This window comes from Ctenopharyngodon idella, chromosome 3 (genome assembly GCF_019924925.1).
Source record: "Ctenopharyngodon idella isolate HZGC_01 chromosome 3, HZGC01, whole genome shotgun sequence".
Classification (NCBI taxonomy): domain Eukaryota; kingdom Metazoa; phylum Chordata; class Actinopteri; order Cypriniformes; family Xenocyprididae; genus Ctenopharyngodon; species Ctenopharyngodon idella.
In genome coordinates, this window is record NC_067222.1 from 46,149,714 (window position 1) to 46,171,314 (window position 21,601).

The following is a 21,601-nucleotide window of genomic DNA, read 5'->3' on the forward strand; positions in this document are numbered from 1 at the left end:
ACAAATAATGCGCGGCTCATAGAGTTTGAGCTTGTTGGACTCAAATATAAACAATAGACCCTTTTCACAGACTGTGATGACGTGTTTTAACGGTCATCAATATCGTAAATCCTGCAAAGTTTTTTATATGTTCATTTTTTTTTTTAAAAACGTATGTACATTTATGTACAACACTATACTTAGCCTACTATTATATTACCTTTGCATTAAATTACAAAAAAACTAAACGCTCCTGCGAGGGTGTTTCTAATACAGCAGCTATGGGATTGACAGTAAAAATGACTTCTTTCTCTCTTCTGACTGCCGTTATCAATCGCTCTCTATTTTTTTCCTCTTTTTGAAAGTTGTGAAAACACTGAAGTTTTTCTTTTGCTATTTGAGCAAATGGAAACACAAAAAATATACTATTTAATGTATGACGACTTCCGCTTCTGAGAACCCCAGAAATGTGAAAAGGGTCTATTGTTAATACACAAATGCAGCTATTTCCAATCATAGTAACCTAGACAACGAGCTACAACAACCCAATTTTCCTCAAATTTATAATAAATTGGTCTCTATGAGCAGGCGGCGGAGAGAAGTCTGAAGGGACCGTCTGAAAAGTGCAAAACCCAAAACCCTTTTGCTAATTTTATATTATGAAAAATACTCAATAACTTCACTGTAACACACTGTACTGTCACCAAACTCTGTTCATACGCCACTGCTCTCCTGCTGGTTGTACTGGAACACTTAGTCTGATAAAAAATAATGCATAACTTTTATGATAATTTATTATGAAACAAAATCAGTAACTTCACTCATTAGTAAAAATATTAAATAAATTGTAACGCCATTAAATTCAGTAAGCAATTATCATGCAAAAGCTGTTGTATGTAAGCTGCGTACCAACATCATTTGTGTAAAGAAGGCCTTTCGGCTATGTGCTACTTGCCAAACTAAGTGTTGTAGTACCTATAACCAGCAGGAGAGCAGTGACGTATGAACTGAATTTGGTGACAGTACAGCGTGTTACAGTGAAGTTATTGAGTATTTTTCATAATATAAAATGAGCGAAAGGGTTTTGGGTATTGCACTTTTCAGACGGTCCCTTCAGACTTGTCTCTCCGCCGCCTGCTCATAGAGACCAATTTATTATAAAATCCTATATTTGAGGAAAATTGGGTTGTTGTAGCTCGTTGTCTAGGTTACTGTGATTGTTAATAGCTGCATTTGTGTTTTAACAACGTTTAGCTCACGAGTTATTGATCCGGGAAGTTCGAATCTGTGAATTAACTTTACTGAACTCGACTTAAGCACTGACTGCATTTCTTTATATTTGAGTCCAACCCTTGGTTGAGGCGTGTGCATTATTAATGTATGGAGCTGACTGAAACACTACTGCTAGCCAGCGGGACATTAAAGAGGAAGTGTTTGTTCGAGCTCACAACAGGTTTCTCGAGGGAACGCAAAGTTTCTCGGGGGAACGCAAAAGTTCGAATCTGTGATTTAACTTTAATCTGTGAATTAAGATTTGAAAAAAAAAAATTCCTCCCATCCCAATTTTTTTCCACCACATCCCGTTATACACCTTAACCAAGTTTAGTGTTTTGTTCTTCCCTTATAATGGTTTAATTGAACTTTTAGGGTCATTAAAATCAAACATCTCTTCCGGACATCACTTTTGGCCAGTACTTTATGCTAGTGTACATGACCTCAAGGTATGGCTGTTAGCTTTGCACTACTGGCGCCATATTGACACTATCCTTGGGGCATAAAACATCTTTCTCGCTTGACAGCAGCCTTAAAAGTAGCCATTTATTCTGGGGAAAAAAAAAAAAAAAAAAAGAAAGAAATATCCAAACCATTAGAAAAAAAAGTGTCTGTGGCGACATTTCTGCAAAAAAAATTAAATCACGTTGCTTCTTGCACGTTTCGCACTAAAAGCACTAACCTGCTCCGGATAAAACTTATAGCGCCATTCACCTGACATTTCATTTCTGAACCGCCGCAAAAATACGCGCTTTTGCGCATCCAAACAGATGTGTGAATCTGACGGTATTTTTGCGGCGGTTCAGAAATGAAATGTCAGGTGAATGGCGCTATAAGTTTTATCCGGAGCAGGTTAGGTTAAGTCAAGTCAAGTCAAGTCACCTTTATTTATATAGCGCTTTTTACAATGTAGATTGTGTCAAAGCAGCTTTACATTGATAACTGGTACATTGTTTGGCTGCACAGCAGCTCTTAAAGAATAGTGTCAATGCAGGCAGATCAAAGCACTGTTGAATATCAAATGTCAAGTCAAGTGTCCCCAACTAAGCAAGCCAGAGGCGACAGCGGCAAGGAACCCAAACTCCATCAGGTGACATTAGGTGGCAGATAAGTGGCAAATTGGTGTTAAAATGGAGAAAAAAACCTTGGGAGAAACCAGGCTTAGTCGGGGTGCCAGTTCTCCTCTGGCCAACAGTGCTTTGTTACAATTCAGGTTGCTATCATAAGTCCAATAGGATCGCAACATTAAAAGTATTTATTTCAGTTCCATCCAATTGAGGATCGTATTCATCACGCTGGTATGGACGGTTGTTGAGGAACTGTGTCGTGGCTGTCGTGTCGATGAGGCCCTCACAGTGGATGATCTAGTTGACTCAATCTCTGCTGATACGTCAGGGCTGCGTTGTGGTCGTGTCAAGGTGCAGGTCCTTGGTCTCACCTGGATACGGCCCGGATCCGGTTGACTACGGTGAACCTCGGGATAAACAGAAAGACTAATATTAGCGTAGATGCCATCTTCTGAGGTAACGAGTACATCAGGTGTTATAGGAAGTGTTCCCGGTTCCGGCTGACCTAATTTATGCAGCCTAATAATCCTTTAACGGATTTGAAAATATAAATTGGTAATGTGTTATGTGTATGCCAGGTTAAAGAGATGCGTTTTTAGTCTAGATTTAAACTGACAGAGTGTGTCTGCTTCCCGAACAATGCTAGGAAGATTGTTCCAGAGTTTAGGTGCCAAATAGGAGAAGGATCTACCGCCTGCAGTTGATTTTGATATTCTAGGTATTATCAGCTGGCCTGAATTCTGAGATCGCAATAGACGTGAAGGACTATAATGAATTAGGAACTAACTGACGACGAAGACTTAACAGAGCAGCCATCAAGTGTTAGACAATATTCTAGGTTATTACGTGAAGAAGTTTTTGGTCCAAAAATTAGAATCTCTGTTTTTTCTGAATTTAGTAGTAGGAAATTACTGGTCATCCAATTTTTTATATTAGCTATGCATTCTGTTAATTTTGTGAATTGGTAAGTTTCGTCAGGGCGTGAAGAAATATAGAGCTGAGTATCATCAGCGTAACAGTGAAAACTAACGCCATGCTTCCTAATGATATCTCCTAAGGGTAGCATGTACAGAGTGAACAGCAACGGTCCTAGTACTGAGCCTTGTGGTACTCCATATTGAACTTGTGATCGATATGACATGTCTTCGTTTACTACTACAAACTGATAACGGTCAGATAAGTATGATTTGAACCATGACAATGATTCATCTTTGAAAGATGTGACATCAATACTTCACATACAAAACACAACAATGGTGACACTCAACAAATAAAATAATAAAAAAAGATAAACTCTGAACGTTACAAAATAAGCCAACAACACAAACTGCTAAAAGTAAACCAAAAGTAACATGAATATCGTAGCCTTTTATTAGTTGTTGCACATATTGCGGCGGTTAGGAAATGAAATGTCTGGTGAGTGGTGCTAAAATGTGTTCAAAAGTAAACACCTACACTAAACCTAACCGATAAAGTTAGCAAAAGCAAACGTGGGATAAAAACACATTTGCTGAAGCAACCGTGCCGTTTTAGCTTGATTATGCAAGTTATGAACTATGCTAAAAGTGTGTTTTGAGGTCATAAACATAGTAGGTACTGTGCAAGGAAACGAAAATAAATCATTAATAAGGAATACAAGTTTTTGGCGTTTTATTGCATAGTGTTTATTTCAGCTGGAAACTGCAGTGAATTGTATGTAGCCTGAGGTGGTAGATGATTTTTCCAATGAGCCTGTTGCAACCATCATATGAAAGTAGATCTTTCCCCAGAGACTGATTTTATTTGAGGGCTCTTGATGTGACTTGTGTTTTTCTCTGACTGCTGAAAGGAGATAACGCTGGCAGTCACATGGCATTTACAACTTATTTATTTCGAAGATAGCTTAATCCATGAAGTGCCTATTTCCAAGTGGTTATGTAAGCTGCCATTTAGATGAATTGGTATTGCTTTCTCCAGATAGAGCTCTGCAGCAGATGATAATGATAAGAATGACTGAGCCTGGTTTCTCCCAGGTTTTTTCTCTATTCACCTGATAGAGTTTGGGTTCCTTGCCATTGTCACTTTTTGGCTTGCTTAGTTGCTGTTTAGAAGACACTTAATATTCAACATTATCAATTTATCAGTCAAAACTTGAACTGAATTGAGCTGAGTAATATTGTCTTCTTTATAGCTTCTTTATTGAGCTTCTTTATAGCTGAATTGAAGTTGTTTCATAATTTATTAATTTAGAAACATCAACATTGTTATTGAACTGAACTGAGCCGAATAATGACTCTTGTTTCCCACAGAGCTGCCTGTTACTAAATGTAACCTGTTGTGTAATGTTTTACATAGTTGATTTTCTGATATTTGATGAAGTTTGCATTATTGATTGTTATTTTTCTGTTTATCAATGTGAAGCTGCTTGAATGCCATTGCAATGCAGCATGAACAGATTATTCTGTAGAGTTTTTGATACTTGTTGGTTCTATCTGTGCAACTTATTTTTGGTTTACTTTTAGCAGTTTGTGTTGTTGGCTTATTTTGTAACGTTCAGAGTTTATCTTTTTTATTATTTTATTTGTTGAGTGTCACCATTGTTGTGTTTTGTATGTGAAGTATTGATGTCACATCTTTCAAAGATGAATCTCATCAGCAGTTGCTTCACTGTTGTGGAAGATCCACCAAACATTTGTGAATTTGAAATAAGTTATTGGTAAATCTTCATGCTTACATAATGCTAAAACAAAATCCCGATGATAAGAATAGTTTGACTAACTTAAAATCAGTCAATTAGCTTGTAGTTTTGTAACAATACTAAAATTATGACTTAGATACAATACCTGAATAAAATATCACAATACCAGTACTGAAGCCATACCACAGCAAAAAACTAAAACAATAGTAAAAGTAATTGAATAATATGACAGAACTTAAAATTCATTGTTTTAAAAATTAATTTTAAAACACTATCGATCATATTATCAATCACATTCGCTAACCTTTTTTTAAAAATAGGCAAAGATGCAAATTACAATCAATATGGCAAATACAGTATAAGAAAGATACAAATGAAATAAACATTGCTTTGCAATTTTCAGGTAGGTTACAGTAGGTCTATTTAACAGTAGCATTAAGAAGTTAAATAAATATTAAAAAAATAAATAAAAATCACTGCATAGTCCTCACTCTATAAATTAACTTTATACTGATTCTTAATAAATAGATTAAAGTTATTCAGTCAATTCATTATTACATTAGTTTACATTAGTTAACATGAACTAACAATGAACTGCACAGCATTCATTAATCTTTGTTCATGTTAATTTCAACATTTACTAATATATTATTAAAATCAAGAGTTGTATTTGTTAACATTAGTTAATGCACTGTGAACTAACGTGAACAAACTATGAACAGCTGGATTTTTATTAACTAACGTTAACAAAGATTATCAAATACAGTAACAAATGTGTTTCTCATGGTTAGTTCATGTTAGTTAATACATTAACTAATGTTAACAAATAAACCTTAATGTAAAGTGTTACCGAAATTTGAATATGAATCTACAAATAGAACACTAATCAACATTATAGTGACTTCAAAACAATTACAGTAGTAAACCATTACATTTTTTAAAGTGACACGGTTAAAGACAACTTTATCATGTGAATTCATAGTGAAACAAGTGCAGTGAATCACTGTGATGTTTGCATATTTCTGCTGTTGATTCACAGTCATTGGTAAGAAAATGACCAGCATGCATTGATTCCACAGTACATTTCTGACTACAGTCATTTATTGTAAAATAATACTCTTTAATCATGCAAATTCCTGGCGATTTTTTATTTTACTTCTTAAGATTTACTCCACGAAGAGCTCTTTAATTTGGCATGTGCTATATTACATTGTCACGAGACATTTTTTGATGCTTTCAGTTTGCACTACAAGCTCCTTTTTATGTCTGTAGACCACAATACACCAGTTTGAAGTGCAAGTAATAACATAAGGAAGCCATGAAATGGCTTGACAAGTAGAGTTTTCTTCTTGACAGTTCCTCTTGAACAGGGACATTTTCATTCTTGATGAACATTTTATTGAAGAAAAAAATGGTGATCAGTATTTTTGGTTTTCTGCGCTAAATGGTACATGCTCTGTCATGATTATATAATTATTCATTTTAAAGCCATTTTGATTGTTCTGAACAAGGACGCTCTAGAAGGACTATTAAAGAGTTTATTTTGAAGTCATAAAGTAATTGTTATTCTTGAGGTCACAGCTTCGGTCCAAGGTGAGGTTGTGCGTTTGCATTCGGTTAGTAATTCATTAATGAATGGTGAGCTGTATGTGATGGAGTTTGAAGAGAAAAGAAGACAAAGGCATGACAGTGTGATTCGAGGCAGCGAGGGTGTGTTTTGTGGGGAAAGTGAGAGACAGCTGAGGAAACACAAGAGATCAGATGCTATTGTGTCGTGCTTTTCAACTGGATCTTGTTCAGTGATGCTCAATTATGTCTCTGTTTCTGATGTGCACACACCATTGTGGATGGACAGGTAGTCAAATCAAGCCACTTCAATAATGTCTATGCCAAATTTCTTGCTTTGAATAAATGCAGTGTCATGCTTAGATGTTAATTGCTGACAGGGAGTGCCCAAAAACACGTGAAAAAGTTTATTCAGAGCATGAATTCTTCTCTAAGCCCTGCAACTCTGAATTCCGTGACCTTCGACAGGGTTTGACTTTGGACAGTGATAATTTTATCACTTCATTAAGGTTCAAACAGAGTTTTTTTTAACATTTTCCCCATTGCTTTTGGGGAAATTTTATATAGAATCGGTTTAAAAATTGTAATATGTGTAAAAACTATCTGAGATTACTACACTCGTATTTGTAGCTAAAAACATTATGGAAGCTTGAATAAAATATAAAAAAAGTAATTGCGACTTTTTATCTCAGTTTACATCTCGCAATTCTGATTTTTTTTCTTAGAGTTTGCGAGTTTGTATCTCGCAATTCTGACTTTATAACACAGTTGCGAGTTATAAAGTCAGAATTGTATGGAAGCTTGTTTCCGCCACTTAATTAAAAAAAAAGGGTAATTGCGACTTTTTTAATCTCACAACTTTTTTTCCTCGCAATTGTGAGTTAACATCCCGCAATTCTGACTTTTTTTCTCAGAATTCTGTGATATAAACCCGCAATTGCAAGTTGTAGTCAGAATTGCTTGATATAAAGTCGCAATTCCATGTTATGTCAGAATTCCGAGATATAAAGTCAGAATTACGATATAAAGTCACAATTGCAAGTTATAAAGTCAGAATTGCGAGATATAAAGTCACAATTGCGTGTTATAAAGTCAGAATTGTGAGATATAAAGTCGCAATTGCAAGTTATAAAGTCAGAACTGCGAGATATAAAGTCGCAATTGCGTGTTATAAAGTCAGAATTGCGAGATATCTAATAAATGAATATGCAAGTCTTTGTGAAAATGAAGTGTGCTTAATTGTATTAAATGTGCACTTCAACGTAGTATACAGTTGAGCTCAAAAGTTTACGTACCCCTTGCAGAATCTAGAAAAATGTGAATCATTTTAACAAAATAAGAAGGATCATGAAAATTGACAAAAAATTTGCTGAATTTATAAAAATGACCTTGTTCAAAAGTTTACATACCCTTGATTCTTAATATTGTGTGGTTACTAGATGATCCACGACTGTTTTTTTGTTTGTGATGGTTGTTCATGAGTCCCTTGTTTTTTCTGAGCAGTTAAACGAAGCTCTGTTCTTCAGAAAAATCCTTCAGGTCCTTCAGATTCTTTGGTTTTCCAGCATCTTTTGCATATTTGAACCCTTTTCAGCAGTGACTATATGATTCTGAGATCCATCTTTTCACACTGAGGACAAATGAGGGACTCAAACACAAGTATTAAACAAGGTTCAAACATTCACTGATGCTCCAGAAGGAAACACGACGCATTAAGAGTCGGGGATGTAAACTTTTTGAATTGGATGAACAGATAAATTGTACTTTTGTCTTCTGGGAAACATGTATCTTTTGTAGCTTCCAAAGGGCAGAGCTAAATGAAAAAAAAAAAAAATTGCACATTAACTTCTTGTTCAAACGTTTTCACCCCTGACTCTTAACGCATCGTGTTTCCTTCTGGAGCATCAGTGAATGTTTGCAGCTTTTGTAATAGTTTTGTCTGAGTCCTTCAGTTGTCCTCAGTGTGAAAAGACGGATCTCAAAATCATATAGTCACTGCTGGAAAGGGTTCAAATATGCAGAAGATGCTGGAAAACTGAAGAATCTGCAGGACCTGAAGGATTTTTCTAAAGAACAGAGCTCAGTTTAACTGCTCAGAACAAACAAGGGACTCATGAACAACCATAAAAAACAAAACAAAAAAAAAAACAGTCGTGGATCATCCAGGTAATGACACAAAGCATTAAGAATCAAGGGTATGTAAACTTTTGAATGGGGTTTTTAAAAAGGGTATTTTTTAAAAACTGTACTTGCAGATCATATAATATTAATGAAATACACACTTACATGACTGTTTCTTAGCGCTTTTTATAGTGTAATTCATAATAATATCAAATTAAAAGTTTTACTATAAAGTACATTTCAAATCATGTTTTAATAAGCTTGCTATGACATGACATGCTATAAAGAGGTACGCTTATTTTGATGTGTTGATTAACATGCTGTACTAAAGCACATATCATTTCAACTACATTGTATTATTTGATTACATTTAAAAATTAATATTTTATAAAATTATAAAATTGATGGACTTAAACCCTAAGTGGGTCAAAACGCACTCTACTGCAATACATTTTTATTTTATTGTAAATAACATCCAAACATTACATTCGGTTTGCACTGATTTTTTTAAAGTATATTATAGTATGTAATAAGCACTCTTTTTAAAAATAATTTTAAAAATGTGCTAACGTGCACTTCTTTTTCATAAGGGAGGGACTGAGGATGTGTATGATTTCTGTGAATATCTGTATTTCTTTCTGTGGAATTCTCTTGACACAGATTCTATGTGGACCTTTGTGGAGCCATTAAACTTTTATTATTGTTGTTGTTAACATTATTACAACCTGAATGAAATGTTGCAACGTTTTTTAAATTTGAATAAAATGGAAACTAAAGACTTTCAAATCACATGAGCCAATATTTTATTCACAATAGAACATAGATAACATCACAAATGTTTAAAAGGAGAAATTTTACACTTTTATCCACTAAATGAGCTCATTTCAAATTTGATGCCTGCTACAAGGTCTCAAAAAAGTTGGCACGGGGGCAACAAATGGTTGAAAAAGCAAGAAATTTTGAAAAGATTCAGCTGGGAGAACATCTAGCAACTAATTAAGTTAATTTATATCAGGTCTGTAACATGATTAGCTATAAAAGGGATGTCTTAGAGAGGCAGAGTCTCTCAGAAGTAAAGATAAGCAGAGGCTCTCCAATCTGTGAAAGATTCCCTAACAAGATTGTGGAATACTTTAAAAACCGTGTTCCTCAACGTCAAATTGCAAAGGCTTTGCAAATCTCATCATCTACTGTGGATAACATCATCAAAAGATTCAGAGAAACTGGAGAAATCTCTGTGAGTAAGGGACAAGCCCGAAGACCTTTATTGGATGCCCGTGGTCTTCGGGCCCTCAGACGACACTGCATCACTCAACGGCATGATTGTGTCAATGACTTTACTAAATGGGCCCAGGAATACTACCAGAAACCACTGTCGGTAAACACAATCCGCCGTGCCATCTGCAGATCTCAACTAAAGCTCTATCATGCAAAAAGGAAGCCATATGTGAACATGGTCCAGAAGCGCCTTTCAGTGTGTTATCAGCGTTCAGGTCAAAAGCCAGCATCTCTGACGGTATGGGGGTGCATAAGTGCATACGGTATGGGCAGCTTGCATGTTTTGGAAGGCACTATGATTGCTGAAAGGTATATAAAGGTTTTAGAGCAACATATGCTCCCCTCCAGATGAGGTCTATTTCAGGGAAGGTCTTGTGTATTTCAGAAGGACAATGCAAAACCACATACTGCAGCTATTACACAGTATGGCTTCGTCATAGAAGAGTCCAGGTGCTGAATTGGCCTGCCTGCAGTCCAGATCTTTCACCTATAGAGAACATTTGGCACATCATTAAATGAAAAATACGTCAAAGACGACCACGAACTCTTCAGCAGCTGGAAACCTATATCAAGCAAGAATGGGACCAAATTCCAACACCAAAACTCCAGAAAATCGATGCTCAGATGTCTTCAAACTGTTTTGAAGTCAAAAGGAGATGCTACACCATGGTAAACATGCGGGGGGCATGTTTACCATGGTGTAGCATCTCCTCTTCTTTTCAAAACAGTTCAAAATTTCTTGCTTTTTCAACCATTTGTTGCCCCCGTGCCAACTATTTTGAGACCTGTAGCAGGTATCAAATTTGAAATGAGCTCATTTTGTGCATAAAATTGTAAAATTTCTCAGTTTAAACATTTATGTTATCTGTGTTCTATTGTGAATAAAATATTGGCTTATGTGATTTGAAAGTCTTTTAGTTTTCATTTCATTCAAATTTAAAAAACGTCCCAACATTTCCAGAATTCGGGTTGTAATATTATTATTAGGACTTTATGATTTTATTATTTCCTTATTTTTCCTTGATCCTTCATGTTTACATCCCTGTCTCTCTGTCTGTCTCTTTTTTTTTTTTTTTTTGAGGAAATTCCAAAAAGGAAATAAGCAACAGTTAAAACAACATCAGGACAGTCATGCCCAACTCCTCCACTGTCAGTCAAAGTTTGGATGAATCCACATTTATGTGCCAACATTGCTGCAATTTCCTCATTTTTATCAGACAAAATGCGTCACCAACCTGTTTTTATGACATTTGTTCACATTACACCCATGATGCAACGTGTACAGTCATACAGCCATTAACCTACAGTCATTTCAAATAGCCTTTTTTCTTTCCATTTCACTGTAAATGATTATTTGTTGTTTATTGCTGCTGTATTGCCAACAATACTGCAGAAACGGTAACACTTACAAGGTTCACAAATGAAACCTTATTGTAAACTACGTCATTGAATTAACAATGAACAATACTTCTATGACATTTATGTTCATCTTACGACATTTATTATCATTTAATCTTATTTTGTTATCTTGTTAAATGTTAATCTTAGCATTTACTAATAAATTTTTAATGTCAACTGTTGTATCTGTTAACATTAGCTATGCACTGGGTAAGATTAACATTTTTATTAACTACCATTAAGAAAGAATGATAAATGCTGTATAAATATATTGCACGTTGTTAGATACTGCATTAACTAATGACCTTATTGTAAAGTGTTACCATTATTTTTTCAATACATTCATTGTGGAATGAAACACATTGGCTACATGTATTCCCCATATCAAACAAATTGTTTTCCTATACTCTTAAACGATATTAAGTTCCTTATTTTTTCTTCTTTTAATTGATTCTTATTCCCGTTTATTGAGGGGGGGAAATGTCAATCGATAAGGCAGTAGAAATAAAATACAGTTATGCTCATTTGTTTATTTGATTTTAGTTTTTTGTAGCATATAACTTCACGTAAAATCATTTGGGTAATACTCTGATAACAGGAGACTGATGCAATACTAAACATTTTTGTGTAAATGATGTTTGTAAGTACTGTAAGTAAAGATCATCTTAATGCTTTTCTCCTTTTGTTACACAAATGAACTTGAAAACATTCAGTTTAGTTTGATCTCATTCTTTCTTGAGAGAATAATGCTTACATTGTCCTCTTGTGAAAGGCGTATTCAAACAGCCTTAAGATGTTTTTGATTGTCGGATTTACCGTGGCTTACTGTATATAAGAACAATAAGGTTTCTTCCTTTGAATGCAGTCCAAAGGTACTGTTACTGTACCTCTATTTTTGCAACATTAGAAGAAAATCATTATGACGTTATCATAAACTCTTTCAAGTTTGAAGCAGTGATGAAGTTTTACATTGTTCTGTTCTCCATGTTTTTCCTTTTAAGGATATTTCCTTCTCTGACCTCCAGAAAACGTTGACACGTAACTTTTTGTTAACACTTTAACTAATGTTAACAAATGAGGCATTATTGTAATGTATTAACTAACATGAACTAACCATGAGCAATACATTTGTTACTGTATTTGTTAGTCATTCTTTACTTGTTCATGTTAGTTCACAGTGCATGAACTAATGTTAACAAATACAACTCTTGATTTAATAATGTATTAGTAAATGTTAAAATTAACATTAACAAAGATTAATAAATGCTGTTGTAACGAGGCAGCAGACTCGGTGGGATCCATGTGCAGCTTTATTAGAGATAATCGTAGTTGTACAGGCAAAGGTCAAACACCAGCAATAACAATGTCCAAGGCAAAACGTAAACAGAAACCAGGACGGGCAAATGGTCAGGGCAGGCGGCAGGCGAGGCAGAGTAATCCAGGAAACAGTCAGGTAAATCACAAGGCAGGCGGCAAGCAAACACAAGGGTACAAGGCAGTCCAAGGTCATACACAGAATAACAATAAACAGGGATAAACGCTCAGTAGTGTCAGCCGGCGCAAAACAAGACTTCGCAATGGGTGAATGTGTGCGTCTGCTTAAATAGTCTGGGTTATGGGGATCAGGTGTGTGTGTAATCAGCCCAGGCACGGGTCATGGGAAATGTAGTCCATGGAGGTTAATACTCGGGTGAGGGAGCCCTCTGGTGGTGATCGGAGGGAGCCACAGAGGCCAGGTTCGTGACAGAGCCCCCTCCCTGCGAGCAGCTCCTGAAGCGAGGAGGCGGTCGACGCCGGGGTCTTCCACGTGGGTGAGGGGCAGGTCGCTCCGGATGGGTGCTATGGAAGTCATTGATAAGAGATGGGTCCAGAATGTCATCTGTGTTTACCCAGGACCGTTCCTCCGGGCCATACCCCTCCCAGTCGACAAGGTATTGAAGTAGTCTGCCCCGGCATCTGGAATCCAAGAGTTTGTGTACTTGATATGCCTCCTCGCCTTCCACAATTAGGTGAGGAGGCCTCTGGTCACTGGCCTCGTCTAGGTTCTCCTCTCCTCTCAGACCACCTGCGGGCTTAAGCAAAGAGACATGAAAAGTGGGTGAGATACGGTATTCTGGAGGTAATGCCAAACGGAAGGAAACTGGAGTTATCTGTCTAGTGATCTTGAATGGACCCACGTACCTGGGGCTGAGCTTTTTGCAGGGTAACCGGAGACGAAGATCCCTGGTTGACAACCAGACCTACTGTCCAGGGTGGTATCCTGGATGAGGGCGACGGTGTAGATCAGCATGTTCCTTCTGGCACTGGACGGCCCTTTGGAGGTGAACGTGAGCCTCATTCCAGATGGCCTCACTCCGCTGGAGCCAATGGTCGACGGCTGGAAGATCTGATGGTTCACCTGACCATGGGAACAATGGAGGTTGGTATCCGAGGATGCACTTGAACGGTGTAAGTCCAGTTGATGGTTTTTGAAGTGAATTTTGCGCATATTCGGCCCAGAACAGATACCGACTCCAGTCGGTTTGGTTGTCGTGACAATAAGAGCGCAAGTAGCGGGTCAGTTCTTGATTAAGGCGTTCAACTTGCCCATTGGCCTGAGGGTGATAGCCAGAAGTTAAACTGATGTTGACATTAAGTCTTTGGAAGAAGGAATTCCAGAGTCGTGACGTGAATTGTGGCCCTCGGTTGGATACTATGTCCTCTGGTAGACCATAGAACCGGAACACATAGATGCAGAGATGTTCGGCCGTTTCCAGTGCGGTGAGGGGCTTTGGTAGGGGAATGAAGCGGCAGGCCTTTGAGAAGCGATCAACTACAGTGAGAATGGTGGTCAGACCTTGGGAGCTGGGGAGATCGGTAACAAAGTCTATGGCGATATGCGACCAGGGGCGTTGTGGAATGGGCAGAGGTTGTAACAGACCAGCGGGAACCTGATGGGAAGATCTGGTAGTTTGACATATGGTACAGTTGCGGAGGAAGGTGATGACATCAGATTATAAGGAGGACCACCAGAAGCGATTACTAATGAGTTGAGTGGTGGCTGTGATACCTGGGTGTCCTGAACTGAGAAAAGTGTGGATGTGCTGAATGACCTTCGTGCGAAGAGCTGTGGGAACGTAAGTGCGGTCTGTGGGGCAGTTTGAAGGAGGTGGTTCGGTATGATGAGCGTCTGCGATTTCGGTCATGATGTCCCATTGAACGGGTGCAAGGATGATCGTGGGTGGCAGAATGGGTTTGTTTGAGGGTGGTACTAAGGAGGATTCATATTGGCGTGAGAGAGCATCAGCCTTAGTGTTCTTTGATCCTGGTCTGTAAGTCACAGTGAACTGGAATCGGCTGAAAAAAAGGGCCCATCTGGCTTGTCTGGGGTTTAGATGTTTCACTGAGCATAAGTATTCTAGGTTTCTGTGGTCGGTTAGCACAATGAACGGGTGCTTACTTCCCTCTGACCAATGCCGCCACTGTTCTAAGGCTGCTTTCATGGCCAGTTTACGATCTCCCACGTCGTAATTTTGTTCGGCAGGAGTGAGTTTGCGGGAGTAATATGCACATGGGAACAGTTTGGAGGGGTTGCCCTGGCATTGTGATAAGATTGCCCCTATCCCCGTGCTGGAGGCGTCCACCTCGACCAGGAACTCACGTTCGGGATCTGGATGATGTAATATGGGGGCCGTTGTAAACAGTTCCTTTAGCTTGTGGAAAGCATCCTGGGACGTTGGTGACCAGACCGGCCTGATATTTCCCTTCTTGAGCATGGAGGTAAGTGGTGACGCAAACATGCTGAAATTTTTAATAAATCGCCGGTAGAAGTTGGCGAACCCCAAGAAGCGTTGTAGTTCTTTGATGGTGGTGGGTAATGGCCAGTTTAGAACAGATTGAACCTTGCTGTCATCCATAGCGACCCCTTCAGAACTGATGATGTAACCCAGGAAAGACGTGGCAGTCTGGTGGAATTCACATTTCTCTATTTTGGCGTAGAGTTTGTTGTCGATAAGTCGTTGAAGAACAGTGCGTACATGGCGGGTGTGATCGGTGTAGGTGTCTGAATAAATGAGAATGTCGTCGATGTAAACAATAACCCACTTGTTGAGCATATCCCGGAAGACGTCGTTGATGAAGGCTTGGAAGATGGACGGACTATTGACCAGCCCGAACAGCATAACCCGGTATTCGTAGTGCCCAGTGGTGGTGGGGAAAGCTGTCTTCCATTCATCCCCCTCTCTGATGTGGATCAGGATATAGGCGCTCCGTAGGTCTAGCTTGGTAAAGTATTTGGCTGTACGAAGTTGTTCTAGGGCAGCAGGAACTAATGGCAGGGGATAACGGAACTTTACTGTGATGTCGTTGAGGCCTTGGGAGTCAATCAAGGGTCTTAATCCTCCGTCTTTTTTTAACGAAGAAGAAACCAGCCGTGGCAGGAGAGGTGGATGGTTGAATGAATCCTTTGGCCAGTTCTTCCTCGATATATTTCCTCATAGATTCAGACTCAGGTTGGGAAAGTGGGAAGATGCGACCCTTGGGAGGTGATGTACCCGGCAGCAGATCAATGGCACAGTCGCTGGGGCGATGTGGTGGTAACTGGGCCGCCTTGGTTTTACTGAAAGCTTCGGCGAGATCTTGGTATTCAGCTGGTAATGCATTTACGGGTGGAGATTGTTTGGGAGATTTCTGTGGGGGCTGGAGACATTTACGACGACAGAGGTCTGACCACTGAATGATCTGATTGTCTGCCCAAGAGATTTGTGGATCATGGAGGCGTAACCAAGGTAACCCGAGGATGACAGGGTTCTGAGATGACTTGATGATGAAGAAGCGGATTATTTTGGTATGCAATGCCCCAATTTGGAGAGAAACGTCGTTGGTGGTATATTGAACCTGTCCAGTCCCCAGGGGGCGTCCGTCTAGCGCTGCCACTGACAATACAGAATCGCAAGGGATTAGAGCAATGTTGTGTGCTTTAGCGAAATCACAATCTGTGAAATTACCGGCTGCTCCTGAGTCTATCATGGCTAGGGCATTCAGAGAACTGTCTCTAATCATGAGTTTGGCTGGGATTTCAATATTAAGAGAGGTCACCACAGTGGCATTACGACTGGTGGGTCGAGTGGGACACGATGCTCTCAGATGACCGGGTAGACCACAATAGAGGCACAGGTGTTGTTGAACACGCCTGTCTCTCTCCTCCGAAGACAGGTGAGTGACGCTGATCTGCATGGGTTCAGCCGCTGGCATTGGTGGAGTGGCGGCCACGGATGATGAGATGTTTCTCGGAGGACGTCGGGAGCGAATTAAGTTGTCGAGGCGGATAGCCAGGTCAATGAAGCCATTTAAAGTGTTTCCCTCGTCACGGCATGCCAACTCAGATTGAAGATCTGTGTTCAACCCCTTGCAGAACAGTAACTTTAACGTATCATCCAACCAAGTTGTTTGAGCAGCTAGTGTGCGGAAAGTGAGAGCATATTCTGCCGCCGTCCTCTTCCCTTGGCGCAGTGCCAGCAGTAACTCACCAGCCTCCTTTCCCCCCTCGGCGTGTTCAAAGATCTCCCGGAAACGTTGCAGGAATTCATCTAGTGAGGTAAAGGTAGGATGACCGTTATTCCACACCGTAGTAGCCCATTCTAATGCCTTGCCTGTCAGCAGGGAGCACACGAAGGCGATGCGACTCTCGTCATTGGTATACAGAGCGGGCTGCTGGGATAGAAACAGCATTGTAGCAGAAACCCTTTGCATCTTGCTGGCGAGCCGTCATATTTTTCGGGGAAGGCTAGACGCGGGTTCGCTGTGGCGAAAGATGGTAATGGTGACGCCGCTGCCGCAGGGGGCGTGGTTAATGGCGGACTTACATCAGCAGGGGAGAGTCGCATGCTCTGCAGTGTCTTCACCAGCTCCTCGGTTACAGCGGTGAGACGGGTAAGTTGCTGTTGGTGGATGGCTAGAACGCTGGCTTCGGTGGAGACCTCTGTTGACAGACGATAGATAGCTGCTGGATCTTGGTCTGGCGAAGTCTTCTGTAACGAGGCAGCAGACTCGGTGGGATCCATGTGCAGCTTTATTAGAGATAATCGTAGTCATACAGGCAAGGGTCAAACACCTGGGACGGGCAAATGGTCAGGGCAGGCGGCAGGCAAGGCTGAGTAATCCAGGAAACAGTCAGGTAAATCACAAGGCAGACGGCAAGCAAACACGAGGGTACAAGGCAGTCCAAGGTCATACACAGAATAACAATAAACAGGGATAAACGCTCAGTAGTGTCAGCCGGCGCAAAACAAGACTTCGCAATGGGTGAATGTGTGCGTCTGCTTAAATAGTCTGGGTTATGGGGATCAGGTGTGTGTGTAATCAGCCCAGGCATGGGGTCATGGGAAATGTAGTCCATGGAGGTTAATACTCGGGTGATGGAGCCCTCTGGTGGTGATCGGAGGGAGCCACAGAGGCCAGGTTCATGACAGCTGTAAAAGTGCAGTTTATTAGTTCATGTTAATGTAGTTAACTAATGTTAACTAATGAACCTTATTGTAAAGTGTTACCAACTTTTCTATCGACTTTTGATTAAAATTTAGGTCTATATAAATTATGTTGTGATAACACAAATATTATATAAATATCTTTAAATATCTATTTGACCAAAAACCTAGACCTAGGTTTATACATCTATACAAGTTCAACTTTAACTTTTGGGTTTTGTAGTTCTTTCCGTCTTTTTAATCTTCATATACAGGTGCTGGTCATATAATTAGAATATCATCAAAAAGTTGATTTATTTCACTAATTCCATTCAAAAAGTGAAACTTGTATATTATATTCATTCATTACACACAGACTGATATATTTCAAATGTTTATTTCTTTTAATTTTGATGATTATAACTGACAACTAAGGAAAATCTCAAATTCAGTATCTCAGAAAATTAGAATATTACTTAAGACCAATACAAAGAAAGAATTTTTTAGAAATCTTGGCCAACTGAAAAGTATGAACATGAAAAGTATGAGCATATACAGCACTCAATACTTAGTTGGGGCTCCTTTTGCCTGAATTACTGCAGCAATGCGGTGTGGCATGGAGTTGATCAGTCTGTGGCATTGCTCAGGTGTTATAAGAGCCCAGGTTGCTCTGATAGTGGCCTTCAGCTCTTCTGCATTGTTGGGTCTGGCATATCGCATCTTCCTCTTCACAGTACCCCATAGATTTTCTATGGGGTTAAGGTCAGGCGAGTTTGCTGGCCAATTAAGAACAGGGATACCATGGTCCTTAAACCAGGTACTGGTAGCTTTGGCACTGTGTGCAGGTGCCAAGTCCTGTTGTAAAATGAAATCTGCATCTCCATAAAGTTGGTCAGCAGCAGGAAGCATGAAGTGCTATAAAACTTACTGGTATACGGCTGCGTTGACCTTGGACCTCAGAAAACACAGTGGACCAACACCAGCACATGACATGGCACCCTAAACCATCAATGACTGTGGAAACTTTACACTGGACCTCAAGCAACGTGGATTGTGTGCCTCTCCTCTCTTCCTCCAGACTCTGGGACCCTGATTTCCAAAAGGAAATGCAAAATTTACTTACATCAGAGAACATAACTTTGGACCACTCAGCAGCAGTCCAGACCTTTTTGTCTTTAGCCCAGGCGAGATGCTTCTGACACTGTCTGTTGTTCAAGAGTGGCTTGACACAAGGAATGCGACAGCTGAAACCCATGTCTTGCATACGTCTGTGCGTAGTGGTTCTTGAAGCACTGACTCCAGCTGCAGTCCACTCTTTGTGAATCTCCCCCACATTTTTGAATGGGTTTTGTTTCACAATCCTCTCCAGGGTGCAGTTATCCCTATTGCTTGTACACTTTTTTCTACCACATCTTTTCCTTCCCTTCGCCTCTCTATTAATGTGCTTGGACACTGAGCTCTGTGAACAGCCAGCCTCTTTTGCAATGACCTTTTGTGTCTTGCCCTCCTTGTGCAAGGTGTCATTGGTCGTCTTTTGGACAACTGTCAAGTCAGCAGTCTTCCCCATGATTGTGTAGCCTACAGAACTAGACTGAGAGACCATTTAAAGGCCTTTGCAGGTGTTTTGAGTTAATTAGCTGATTAGAGTGTGGCACCAGGTGTCTTCAATATTGAACCTTTTCACAATATTCTAATTTTCTGAGATACTGAATTTGGGATTTTCCTTAGTTGTCAGTTATAATCATCAAAATTAAAAGAAATAAACATTTGAAATATATCAGTCTGTGTGTAATGAATGAATATAATATACAAGGTTCACTTTTTGAATGGAATTAGTGAAATAAATCAACTTTTTGATGATATTCTAATTATATGACCAGCACCTGTATACTATATATTTTTGAAGATTGCCATGTTTTAGATGAAAGTGTCTTCTGAATGTGTGATTTGTACAGTGCAGGTCTGATGAAAACTGATGTGAAAATGTTTACTCATTGTATGTTAACCAGTTGCACACTATCTGTATATGACTGGGTATATTTACCTACTTTACCTTTATATTTACTGGGGGGTGGGAGGGAGCATCTTCATCCCTCGATGGACATTTTATTTTGACTATAAGGATTTTTCTGCAAGCAGTATAATTCAAAATATGGCCTATGAGACTCTGTGTGTTTGTGGGGTGCCAAACAGTGTTGTCATGGTATAATTTTCATGAGATGAATGGGATTGTTCAATTACAGCTCTCAGGTGTTTCTGCCTTCCTTGATTGACACACACAGCTTTGAGCTTGTACTGCCATCTGCAGTCAGGCCAGGAGTTAATATGGAAATCAGCACTAATCAGACTGACAGAATTCAAAACTGAACCATAACACATTGATTAACTACATTAATGAATAAGTGCCTGTTATTATACATTTACGTACATTTGCATTCACTCTTTTATCCAAAGCAACGTTTTAAGAGTCAGCAATTGTAGTACACAACACCAAGTATAAGCCTGATTAGCTATACAGAAAAGAAGATAAGTAGTAGCTTTTTTTCTTACAGTATAGAAAGCCCTTTTCAATGGTTGTAGAAATTTTTTGTACTTTTTGCATGTCTTGCCTTACAAAATAAACAAGTTTATTCATGTGCTAGACTATATACTACTTTAAACAAAAATGAAAGCATTTCAGTCTACTTATCAGTCTACATGTTAATTTTATTTTAGAGATATACTTAACAAAATTTTGCATATATATATTTAGAAAAGTCTTTGGACTATATACTTATACTTCTTCGAGGTAGTGCTCATATGTTTTACATACTATCTTATAAAGTTACAAATTCAAGTTTATAGCAACAAGTCTATTTTGGAATGGAATAGCTTGGAGTAAATAGAACATGGTACATTTTTGTACACAGTGCTATTAACCCAACAGAAACGAATAAACATTTGGACATGTTATTGACTTTTATTTAAAGGTGTGAGGGTACTGTATCAGACTTTATTCATGCAGAATAAATAATTTTAAATCTTATCACAAAACACACCCTACATAGGACAAGCAGTTTGAAAAAATGGAAGGATTGATCCCAAAACAAAAGTCAAACAGCAAAAAGTCTTATTATGTAATACATTTTGTATCTTTGGCTTTAATCCACTGGTAGTGTAGGAGATAACTTCAAGTCTAGTACAGTTAAAGGTATAAAATATAAAAATTAATACCTAAATAGGAACGCGCTTGAAGTTAAATAAAAAAAATAAAAAAAAATAAAAAAAAAATAAAAAAAAAAGTTCTTTAATAATAATGTAATAACCTTTAAAATATTCTGTGTTGCTGTCAATATATAAACCATCAACCAAATAAAAGTAAGAATTATCTTCCTTATCCCAGAAATCCTTCTTTTTCTCTTTGCGAATATCTGTTCTGGTGACAGTAACAACAATGATGATATAAATGATGTCAATGAAAAAAAAAAAAAAAAAAAAAAACAAACAAACAGATTTTGTCCAAGCGGTTCTCAGAGAGAAGCCACCTCTAAAGGCAGATCACTAATATATACTAATATATATATATATATATATATATATATATATATATATATATATATATATATATATAGGCACTATTAACTTATTATTAATAATAACAATAATAATAATATTTATATTTATTTATATTTATTTTTATAATATTAATATTTCTGTTTGCAATATTTAGTATTCTCTTACCTTCATACATTTGTGTTTTGATGTTTTTTAATGAATTTACAAGGCAGGAATCTTTCATCTAATGTCAGACGTGCCAACAC